Below are 12,914 nucleotides of genomic sequence, written 5' to 3' on the forward strand. Positions count from 1 at the left end.
CAGTAAATAACAGAAAAAATCTATCAGACCACATGATGGTAATCATCAACATAAATTACAAACCACCAAATCATGGGGCTGGATTCTGGCACATGAACCCATCTCTAATGAAAGAGCTAGATCTACTAGCAACACTGGAAGAGACTGTAACTGCAAACTGGGAAACAGGAAAAACAGAACTAAGCAGAACTCAAAGACCACTAATAGAAGTGTGGGAAAACCTAAAGGAAGAATGTTGTACAATAATAATGGAATGGGAAAAAACAAAAAGAAAGAACAAAGACAGATGACTTCCACACTCTACAAGAAAATCATTATATTAAAAGCTGGCTCAAACAACCACAACATGCCCAGATTGAAGGACCTGATCAAAAAGTATAAATTAGAAATAGAAAGAATCAAAGAAACACAACTAAACACCCTGCAGTTAAAAAGCAGGTTGACCAACATATCAGCAGAGATAAAATTCACCAAGCCCTTCTACAACCAAATTAAAAAATGATGACAGGAACAGGCAATAGAGGAAATACAGCACCTAGGCCTAACAGTTACAGATCCTATAGAAATAAGTAGGATCTTCACAATTTATTACAGAGAACTACATGCCGCAAAACAATCAAACAAGAAGGAATGGGAGGAAATAATCAGCAACCTACCTAAGATACCACAAGAAGACAGAGAGGACTTGGAAAGAGAAATTACAGAAATAGAAGTAAAGCAGGCAATCTCCACACTGAAAGTAAATAAATCACCAGGCTCAGATGGACTTGGGAGCACCTTTTATAGAATATTTAAAAACAACCTAGCTCCCATCCTGACACAAGTCTACAACACACTCATCAAAGATGGTGAATTAGCACCCTCACATAAACTAGGAATTATAACTCTAATCCCAAAGCCTAAGATAGACATATTGCAGGTCAGCAATTGGAGGCCTATCACCTTGCTGAATACTGACTACAAAATATTAGCGAAAATAATAACTAATAGACTGAGCCCAACACTAAAAACAATAATACACACAAATCAAACCTGTGCTATACCAGGCAGATACACCTTCCAGACAACTAGTTTAACCAGAGATATCCAGTACACCCAGGAAAAAAAAATAAATGCAACATTGGTTTCCCTTGACCAAAGCAAAGCTTTTGACAGAGTTAACCATGAACTCTTAACAGCACATAACTATGGTCCACACTTCTTACGTATGATAAACTGCCTATATAAGAACATAATTAACAAAATATGCATCAACAACAATCTCTCTGAAGACATCAACATAATGCAAGGTGTAAGGCAAGTCTGCCTTGTTTCACCAGCTCTATACATAACACAAATTCAGTTGCTTGCAAAAATGATCAGACAGAACTCAGAAATTAAAGGATTTATAACCCCAACAAAGAAACATGAAATGTGTTTTACATGCTGATGATGTCACTTGCATCATAATCAACAACACTGCCCTAAAGACTCTTCCAGACAACAGAATAACAGGATCAGATCAACAAAACAAAAATAAAAGTATTAGGAGCTGGTGCAACACAACATCCAGCACCAATCACCATACTAGGAATTCCTTTCAACACCTAGGCCAACTTGAAAACGAAGAAGAAATAATTAAGAAAATCATCTGTATAAAAGAAACATGGCAATCTGTACTCCTAACTGCCACTGGAAAAGCACAAATCATCAAACAGTTAATGATCCCCTTGATAAAATACTATACAACTCCATTTCCACTCAGCAAACTACAAACTAAAAGACTGGAAGACGTTATCTACAGCTTTTTCTGGAACAATAAAAAAGCAAAAGTTAGTAAAAACAAATTGGCCTAAAGAAAGGAACAAGGGGGGGGGGGGTCTGAACATCCCAAGAATAACAGATATGCTTTCAGTAGAGAAAATGATGCAGGTAATTAAGATTATACAAACTGCACACCCCCTCCCATGAAATGTGCCAGTACTGGCTAGGAGTAAAGTACAAAATGTTCACAGGCCAAACCCACATTGGTGAAAAGGCAAAAATATCATCAGAATACTACAGAACCATATCTAGACAAGCAAGAATCATCGCCACAAAAAGAACAAACAACATCTTCAAGAACTAAAAAAAGAGGACATATTACAAATTATAAGAGGACATATTGCAATTAGTAACATTCCAACAGACACACTCCCCCAAGAAAAGGAAAAATGGAAACTGTTACTTCAAGTACACCCTACTCATCCAGACACAATTTTAACTGGAGGATGTTACACAACATCTTACAAGTAAACACAAAACTCCTGAAATGGAGAATACTTCAAAGTGCAAATTGTGCCTTTTGCACCCTACAAGAAACCCAAGAACACCTGTTCTATAAATGCACAGTGGCAACACAAATATGGGCTAATGTAAGCAGCATCTTCAACATCCCCGCACTCAGAAAGGAACAAGCACTATACCTGCAAGACTTACCAGGGAAAGGAAGCTTGAAAAAAAAGCTACTCGACTACTCGACCTACTAATTGAAATTAAATATCACATTTGGAAAATCAGGAATATTGTAACATATGAAAAACAAAAGAAAACAATAGAGGATATTAAAAGAAGTTCAAGAGCCTCAATCAAAAACTACCTGAGACTACAGTTAGCAGAACTGGGACCAAATCTTTTCAGGAAAAGATGGAGTTCCCCATCTGCATTATGCTACCTATCTGAAGGCAACATCATTCTGAAACTCCCATGACTAATTCCAAGAAAAGTAAACAAAATGGCCACAACAACCCTCTTTTTTTTATTTATTTGTTTATTTACTTTATTTTTTATTATTTATTTGTTTATTTAATTTATCCCCCAAAATTCTCACTTTTACAATTGATTATAATTTAATCCTAAACAGATATTTATGTTAGCCTGGCCCCCATGCTCAGGTTTAATCAATCTTTTAGGTTCTTTATTTACTTAAAGCCTATGGTACTATACTCTTAAATAATGCTACCAGAGCATATGTTAACCAGGCTAATAAGCACACCAATATCTCTATCACTTTCAGAGAAGTGTTCTCCCCAAGCCTGTATACCTAGTAACCAATGTGAATACAGAGTTATGGGAATGAAAATAATTATTCAAAATTCCCAAATAACCAACACCTGGGAAACTCTCTGGATGCAGAGAAGAAAAGCTAGTTATCATTATCCCTTAACCAAAAAATAATAATTAAATAATTAAATGAATAATTAAATAAAAAAAAAATAAAAAATAAATATAAAAGAAAATAAACTAAAATAACTTGAAATAAAATTATATAACATACGAAAAAACACTAACAGTAAGGAAAAACGCCAAACAAATTATAAAAGACAGTACTGTCTAGTCCATTGAGTTGCCAGAATCCACTTTTGGGAAACTGGAGAGAATCCCTTAAAAGTAAAATTAAATAGGAAACTCCTATATGAGTTATAATTATTCAATCCCCCATCTTCTTCAGGACAGACCACTCACTTCATTTTTCCTGTCTTCTTCTCTCTTAAGGCCATAAGAGACTGTCAACCGTGCCACAGGAGCAAAAGACCCATTCCTGTAAGAGTTGATTACAACCTGAAAAATATGCAGACAATGTCAGTACTCAAGAAACAAGATGGCAAGCAACTAAGGTACAAGTGATAGAGTGGTGGAAAGTTGCTGAAACCATTCTACTTATGACTTTGTAATGAATACAACCTTCTCTGGTTTTGGTGGATAAAAGTCCAATACCACTAACAAGAAGGCACTAATTATGTAATTAGTAAAACAGAGATCTGGTATTCAAACAGGAAGTTCAATATTGTTCACCTATTTTAATGGTTGCTTCAGCAACCATTAAAAGTTACAACAAGAGATAAAAACCTTCCTCTAATTTTAAACTTCCTAGATTTCTCAAGTGAGTCTCCATAGCTCAGTTGGTATAAACAAAGCCCTTTGGTTGGAAAGACTTGTATTCAATTCCCATCCGTGACATGAGGAACCTTTATCTGGTCTCTTTAGACTAAAGGTGAGTTAGCCGGTCTCATATGAAAGATTTTTTTTTCTCCAACAGGCAAACCGGACAGTTGAACACATGCAATTTACAAATGAGAATACTTAGGGGCATAAGATCTGCTTTATCCTTGTATAGGAATTCCAAGGATACTTGGAAGGTCATGGGGATTTAAGTGCCTGTTAGAGCCACTGATGGATGGAGATTTCTCACTTTCTCTCTCTCTCATACACACACACACATGATATAACTGATTCTCTCAGCTGAGAGACATATTTTTTGAAATAGATTAAATGACTATAATCTCAGAGATAAAAATAGGAACACTATTTTAATTTAAGTAAACTGCAAAACTAGTTTTGTCTTCTTAGAAGACCTCTTCGGGTGCGTAACATGAGGGAACTACAACAAACATTGCGAGAGAGAAAAATCTATATGTTAAAGCGTTAATGTATTAACGTTTGGAGGTGTTGGGTGTGTGCATGCGTTCAAGGTCTCATGAATGCTGAAGTTGGATAGCAGTGCAATGACAGTCTGAGGGATTATAGTTGAGGTTAGTGTTGAGATGTACTGTATTGAGGACGATTTCTTTAGATTCTGCAATTCTTTCAAGTTCATCCTAGCATCGAAAGATATTTTCCGATTTGTTCTGCCATATGTACGTCTCTGTTATGTAATTTGATGTAATTACATCTCTAGATGTAATTTGATGGATTTTTCTATCTGGCCAAAATAAAGCATGTTGAAGTTGCACCAAACATAGTAAACACCAGGATATTTCAAGTTATGTTTTTGCTTGGGTGTACTGAGCAAGGAACAGAATTTAAGTAGAGGAGTGAAAGAAGTCCAGCTGTTATGTTTTTTAAGAACTTTGGCTAATTTTGGCAAAAACAGAACTGATATGGTAGATATATGTAGCCTTTTTTACTATTTCTATTTTCAATATGGTGAAGAGATGGATTAAATAGTAGCTTATTAACTGTTTGTTGAATAACCAATTTGCTGAAAGATTGTAAGTTCTTTGTTAATATTTTCGTCTCAGAGAAGGGAGCGAGCACATTTGTCTAGTGTAGAAACAATGTCAAGTTTTTGAATTGGATAGTGATGGGACTGTGCATGGAGATATCTATTGGTATGAGCTGGTTTCCTGTAGATAGAGATTATCTGCAGAAAGAATTAGAGATTGATGGCTCTCTTCTGTTCCTGGATGGCAAACTCGCTCATGAGTTTTGCCATCTAGGAACAGAAGAGAGCCATCAATCTCTAATTCTGCAGTAAATTGAATTTTTGAGTGTTGACTGCTGAAGTGGTCTAGGAAATTCTTAAAACTCTGGTCCATGACTCCAGATTAGGAAGATGTCATCTATATCTTTTCCACAATCTTAGTTCAATGGGAATAAAGAGAGAGCTTTTTCTTCAAAAGATTCCAAATATAAATTTGCCAGTATGGGTGATAAAGGGTTGCCCAAAGTTTTGTTTGTAAATAGTGTCTTTAAACTGGAAATACCAGAATTTAACACAATGGGTTAATAAAGACATTACTTTTTTGATAATTTATTTTTTAACAGTGTAAGAACTTCTGTAGTCACATTTGTGAAGAGTGAAATGACATCAAAACTAGCCATAATTTCTTCTTTTTGAATATGTAGGTTTTTTGCACGTGAAACAAAATCAACAAAATTTTTGAGGAAAGAGGAGGTTGAGCTGAATAAGCATTTTAGAGACTTGGCTAAATACTTTGAGAGTTTATAACTAGGTGAATCAGTGCCTTCCACAAATGGTCTCAGTGGAGCATTTTCTTTGTGAATTTTTGATAATCCATTTAATCTAGGGATTAAAGGATGAAGTGAACGAAGAGACAATAGAATATTTCTAGAAAACAGTAGTTGTTCTTCTAGAAGGCTGTTTATATGGTTACAGAGTTCACAAGTTGGATCTGTCAAGAATAGAGTGTTTGTAATAATTGGAACATTTTGTTATTGTATTCTTCAGTATTCAGGATGACAGTGGAGTTACCTTTATCTACACGAAGAATTATTATATCTGTTTGTAGTTTTTTTTTTATTGCTTGTTCTGCTGGAGAGAGATGTTGTCTGTAGGAGGTTTCACATTGTGGGTAATAAAAATGGATTCATGTGGAGTAAATTAGCTTCTTGAGTAGGAAGGAAAGAGGTATCCTTTTTAATTTTAGTAACAGCTTCTTTGGCATGAATTTTGGTGATATCATGAAATTAAATCCCTTATTAATAATATTCTTTTCAACATTGGAAAGGTTGTAACTTGATTTGTTGACAATTTTATCAGGAGAGAGTGGAAACTTCGATTTAGATGATTTTCCTTTTCAATAGTAGCAGATAAAGAAGCTTTCTGGGTAAATAAATATATGTGCCAAGGTGCATTTTGTATCATAAATTCTTTCATTCAAAGTTCCTTTTTTAGTTCTATGGTATATTTTCTTTGCATGTTCTGTTTTAATGTTTTCTCTTAAGGAAATGAATCTAGGAGAGAGGACATGAAATTTACAATGCTTGAGAAATACTAACATGTTGATGTTTATGCTAATTCTTAAAAAATATAACATCCTGTTATATTTTTTACTTGCCGGGATATTTCAGATTGTTATGTTTCACTTCTTTAAAAAAAAAAAAAAACATGACAATTTGAAATATCTTGGCATTTGCTGTATTTGGTGCAACTGCAACATGCCTTATTTTGGCCAGACAGAAAAATCCTTTGAATTACGTCTAGAGGAACAAAAAAGATGTTGCATGTGGCAGAACCAGAGCAAGTGCCATGTCGAACCATGTTCTGAATTCTGCTGGTGCTAACAACAAAAACTATCATTCATCCAGTCATATGGGACAAATCAGAAAATATCTTTCGATGCTAGGATGAACTGGAAAGAAGAATTTTAGAATCTAAAGAAATCATCCACAGTTCAGTACATCTCAAAATTAACCTCAGCTGTAATCTCTCAGACTGTCATTATGCTGCTATCGAACATTGGCATCCACAAGACCTCGAACTCATGCACATGCCAACAATGAAGAGACACAGAACAGGTTCAAACATTAATACGTTAATGCTTTAATGTATAGATTTTTCTCTCTCTCAATGTTTGTTGTAGTTCCCTCCTGTTATGCACTCGAAGAAGTCTTCTAAGAAGGCGAAAACTAGTTGTGCAGTTACTTCATTAAAATAGTGTTTATATTTTTATCTCTGAGCAGTCATCTAATCTATTTAAAAAATAAAAAATAAATAAATAAAAATACACCACACAAAAAATTCTCCATTTACACGGTAGATTGGTTCCAGAAAAAATCATGTAAATGAAAACTTTGTAAAAACGAATACGGTACATATGAAAAAATAGTGGTTCCAAATGTGAAAACTCGATATGAACAATAAGTTATTTTCAAACAAAACACATATATGCATCTCTTAAAAAATAGTGTCACTAATAAAACAGATTTGAAAAGGTCCAAATACATGCACATATGGTTATTAGTTAAATTTTATTTGCCATCACTTTCTGACAGTAGCTGCATTCTTTTGTGTGAGACTGGAATGAAACACTTTGGCTGTCCTGTTTGTACTGCAGTGGTGAAACGTTTTCTTCAATAAAAGGAACTAAATTAGCACTAATTTCCAATAATTCTGAAGGTTGATTTTTTTTTGCCACAAGCTCTGTAATCAATCATTGAAATCCTGTTTTAACTAGATCTTTGTATAATTCTTCATATTGCACCATCATACATGACTTCAGTTCACTTTTAAACTGTTCAGCCTATTTAGTATTTGGATCATGTGTAAGAAAATGACTTTGCAATTTTACTAGCCATTTGAAGCCCTTCTTTAATTAATCCTGAAGTGAGTAGAATCTCTTCATCGCTTTTTCATCGAGATTCTAAAGGACAGCTTCTATTATTTCGTCATCACTAACAGCCTTGTCAGCCATCAATTCTTCAGTATCTGCAGACGAAAAATCATCAAATCCTCTGCCAACTGCACGTGCTAATCTGATGATATTGGGATATTCAGTTGTATGCAAAGGTATAGGGTTTTTCTTTTTCACACATTCTGGCCAAGTAGTTTTCCATCATGCATTTAAATTTCATCATCATCATCAAATTCCTGCCATATACCCTCAAGGGGTGTACAGGATATGATAGTACTACATGAAAAAAACTACATCATTACTAACTTCCTATCTACAATTTTCCTCCAAATCAGTCTGTTACTTGTCAAGACTCCAACATTATCAGATCTTATATTTCTATCGTCTAAGGCACTTTGTACCGTATCAATCCACCTATATCTTGGTCTTCCTCTGGGTCGTTTTGCTGCCAACCTGGCAGAGAACACTTGTTTTGGTAATCTTTCCTCGCCCATTCTTAGCACCAAGTGATTTAGCAGTTCTTGAGGCAAACTGGCCCACTCCAGGCACCAATGTGTTTCTCTATTGCATCCCAAACGTGTCCTACAGAATTGAGGTCTGGGGAGTGTGCTGACCACTCAGTTCGATTAATATCTTCGGCCTCCAGAAGTACTCCACTGCTTGTGTATAATGTTGTGTAGAATTGTCATCCATACAAATGAATTCTTTGCCTACAGCACCATGGACCAATCGAACATGACATTGAAGAACTTCGTTGCAATGTCATTCACAATCATAGTCCTTTTTTCCAGCACTGCCATATCTATCCCTTAGAAGAATATTTTCACAATGGTGAGCAGTACTACTTTCATTCTAGATCAAGTGCCATATAGAATCAGAGGTGAGACTAAAATGACTCATCTGCAAAGTACATTAGCTCATTGGTGTTTTGCCAATTTTTATGGATACACCACCACCACCACTGAAAATGTGTTCTACAATGAGCTGTGGATAAAGGGATGCAGACTACAGGCCTTGAGGTGTATATGCCTACTTATCACAGACATCTTGCCACAATTTGTCGAGATATCCACGTATCTGTGCTTGAATAATGCCAATTTGCAAACTGACCTGCTGTGATGTCGTTATGTTTAGCTGTTATAAGTAAAAAGCTCTTTTTGTGATTTGTGGTAGGAGGTAGAGGGCGATCTCCTAGCAAATGTCTGGGCAGCGTTTTCAACGCTGCCCACAGCCTGGATACAACACTGTGTGAGGTTCCAAACTCTGACAATATCAGTAATTCTGCAGCCTTCTTCAAGCTTTCCAATAGTTCTTTCTTGTGTGAAATCATGTAGATCAGCATTTCCCAAACTGTGGGCCACCGACCCCCCCCCCCCCTGAGAGCCGAAGGTTTGTTGAGGGGGGTGGGGTCCGTGAAATAATGAAAACAGATTTAAAATGTTTTCAGACTAAGTGGTTTTTTTTTTTTTTATCTTAAAAGAAATGTATTTAAGTTTTATTATTTAATTTTTATATTTTAATGGAAAAATGCACATTGGTCTGGGTTTGCAAATTTTACTTCCTGTTTATTTTGGCGCTTAATGAATATTAGTAAATATATGCTTATTGATATAAGTTTCATTTCAAAGCAGAAATCTAAGAATTGCAGTTTCAAATATTTCACTCTGATATTGACTTTTTGTGTAGCAGTATTGACACACATCCATCACATTAAATTGTTATTAAACTTCTTTTATGTTTTTAATTCTTTCTTTATTGCTAATCGTTTTACCTTTCATGTGCTTGTACTGCAATACAATAACAATATATCTATCTATATAAAAATATGAGATAATGTGCTATGTCAAATGTGTATGTAACATGCTAAAAATGTAATATTTGCATTCGATTTTTGCAATATTCGCTGTGTATGTTTTGTATTGAATATCATCATCATCAAATTCCTGACATGTACCCTCAAGGGGTGTACAGGATATGATAGTACTACATTTATTGAATATAAATACAATAAATATTAAAATAATATATGTCTATATTACAATTTTTTTTTTCGATTTGGGGGGGGGGGGGGGGCATGAAATATTGAAATTTTTCCAAAGGGGGCCCTGACATCCAGAAGTTTGGGAAGCACTGATCTAGATGATATCTTTAAGGCATTACAAGACATCCAAGTTTGTAATTTATTCCTTCATGAAAAGAGCTTCCTTTAAACACAATTCACTTAGCACAACCTTTTGCCTTTCATCCTGTTGAGTGTTGCCCTTTTGTACATGATTCGAAAATTTGAATGTGTACCCACTTTCTACTCAAATTGTCAGTTATACAAATTTGCCACCAGCTGATTCATCTGAATTTGCAGTTGTAATCTTCCGAAATAGTGTTCGTCCTTGGATTTTGGACACCAATGTGCATTACAGACCGTAGTGTCTGAATTGTAAGTCAGCGGTTAAGAATTGAAAAAGCACATGATGGTGATTAATGTTAAATCAGGTTTGAGACAAACATGTACTTTATCTCCACTGTTATTTATCATCTGTGTGGATCACATTATGAAGGAAAGCATATTAAACCTGATATCAAACTTCGCGGTGTTAATATTAGCTATTTACTCTCATATTATTTATGTTGAGAATCTTGCATATGCATATAGTAAAGAGTTTGTAAATTCTCTAACTAAATTGAATATCTATAGTAATAAATTTGGTATGAAATCAGCAGTAAACAGACTGAAAATAGGCAGGAACATCGAACGTTAGCTCCATCCTGAATGGAGAGCCTATAGAAAAAGTAAAACATATCTGCTGTTTAGCATTACTTTTAGTGAAGATGGTGAATTAAATATGGAAATATAGCCAAATCTGGTATTGTAAAAAGTCAGGTGAATAAATTTGTATGGAATAAGAAATTATTCAAAATACTAAACAAGCTATATGTACTGCTCAAACTAATTTTAACTTTTGGATCTTAGATCATGTTAGCAATAAAACACGTGATCATAGACTGGAGACCACTGATATGAAAAAGATAAGAGAAGTGAAAAGATGGCATCAATGACAGAATCATGAAAAACAAGGATTTTATAAAGGCACTTATTATTGGCATTCAAGAATGTGTGAGCAGAGCTAATTTCATGTATGTTCACTTAAACATGGTGAAATAGGAAAGATTAGAAAAGTAAGATTTTTTTTCCAGGACAGCAGGAAAAATATACCCGAAGGATTATATACCAATATATAAGATCTGACAACATTGGAGCTCTGATATAACAGTAATTTGGAAAATTGGTGATAGTATGACATGAAAAATTTAGACATGCTCTACACTCCAAGGGTTATGCATTTCAGTAACTTGATTATTATTGTAATGTGAGTAGTGACTCACTTGCTGCACTACATGGAGACTAGATGTTATCCATGTTTGGATTGGCCATCCTTGTTATGTTTGTAATACATTTTGGCACTGGGAAAAAAGGTAGCTTTACACATTGTCACTGTATCACATTGAAGAATTGAAGAACAATTTTTATAAATTGACATTACACAACTCTTGTTTAAGAAACGTAATATTATGTTTCTTTGCTATTTATACCTGGTCTAGCCATAAATACTGTTGCAGCTTGACCAGTACATAAACCTTTAATCCATTACTAAATCATTTACAGCATTCAGCACATACAAACCACATGTATAATGTTCATATAGCAGCACTCAATGTTTGCAATGTTCACCTTTTGCCTCATGCATGCCTGAAGTCTGTGAGGCCACATATTGAATGCAACATTCGCAGCATCCAATGGAAATACTGCCACTGCTCCCTCCAAATCCACCTTCAGGCTGACAATGCTGGAATGTTGTTTCTTGCAGGCTGCTCTCTCAATCTTTGATCACAATTTGAAGTCCAACAGATTTAGATCAGGACTTCCAGATGGCCAATCAGATGGTGATATGTAATTAGGTACGTTTGCCTCCAACTACTGTTGCGTAGCCCACCACAAAGGTCTTGATACACTTTGGCAGAAGTTTTGACCTGTTTCTTGCAGAAATTTGGTGATTTATTGGGGGGGGGGTCTCTTGGAGAGATCCCCTCCCCAACAAATCACTCCCACCAAACCATCACTGATGCAGGGTGATGATCCTCTGAATCATGGGTGCTATGGCACATGCTGTGCAACCATTCATCAGGGCATATATACCTGATAGTTTTGGCAGTTAAAACAACTCTTCAGTGGAAAATCTTTTCATCTGTGAAGAGGATATCTCTGTGTCTGTAGTGTGCGTACCACTGGAGAAGTGCTTTTGATTTTATCACCCTCTGCTGCATAAGTTGTACTCTTAGGAAGTGTCCAGTAGAATGATAGGCTCTGGTCATCAGTTAGTACATGTGACATTATTCTCTGCAAAATGTTCATCTCTCGCAATATTGCTTTCTGTGTTCTCACACAGGATTACAGCAGAGGCATGCCCTCACAAGCTGTTGCATCCTAACGCAACTGTGTTGTGTTAGGATGCAACAGCTTTTGAATAGCCTGGTCGACCTTTTCCTTTCAGTCAGATGCATCTTCTATATTGTTAGAATGGTTAATAGTTCGATACACAAACATCTATCGATTCCAAGTATTTTTAGCATGTTGAAAACAACAGGTGGCTGCATTCCAATCTTGTGAATTGTTATTACAGCTACACAGTTCTCATAATCTCCCCATCGTGCTAACCTGTACAGCAAGATAACTCCTCTACTGATAAACACATGAATGTTAGCTGTGCACAATGCCCTTAATGGAACTGGGCTCATGTAATTCTGTGGGCAGCATGGTTGTGTGCAGAAGTTATAAACTGCATTTATGGCAATACAGTGTAGATAATGCATTTGGTGAATCTCATGATAGTCTTTGTTTGCAAGTAGCTAAAATGCACATTTCATATTTTACTGGTGTAGAAATTTTAGTTCAAATCAGTAATTTTAAATAAATGTGAAGATTACCAGCTTGGTTAAATAACAGCTAGGATTTTTGTTCATTCA

The 12,914-nt window shown here is 35.4% G+C and overlaps 1 protein-coding gene across 5 annotated transcripts in view; it reads left to right on the forward strand.

The window, feature by feature from the left end:
* LOC150099350 (uncharacterized) overlaps positions 1-12,914 on the forward strand; it is a 350,001-nt gene that overhangs the window by 128,776 nt on the left and 208,311 nt on the right. The gene's annotated exons all lie outside the window — the stretch shown is intronic.

This window comes from Typopeltis vanoorti, chromosome 14, assembly GCF_054136105.1.
Source record: "Typopeltis vanoorti isolate ZY-2024b chromosome 14, IOZ_Tvanoo_1.0, whole genome shotgun sequence".
Classification (NCBI taxonomy): Eukaryota; Metazoa; Arthropoda; class Arachnida; order Uropygi; family Thelyphonidae; genus Typopeltis; species Typopeltis vanoorti.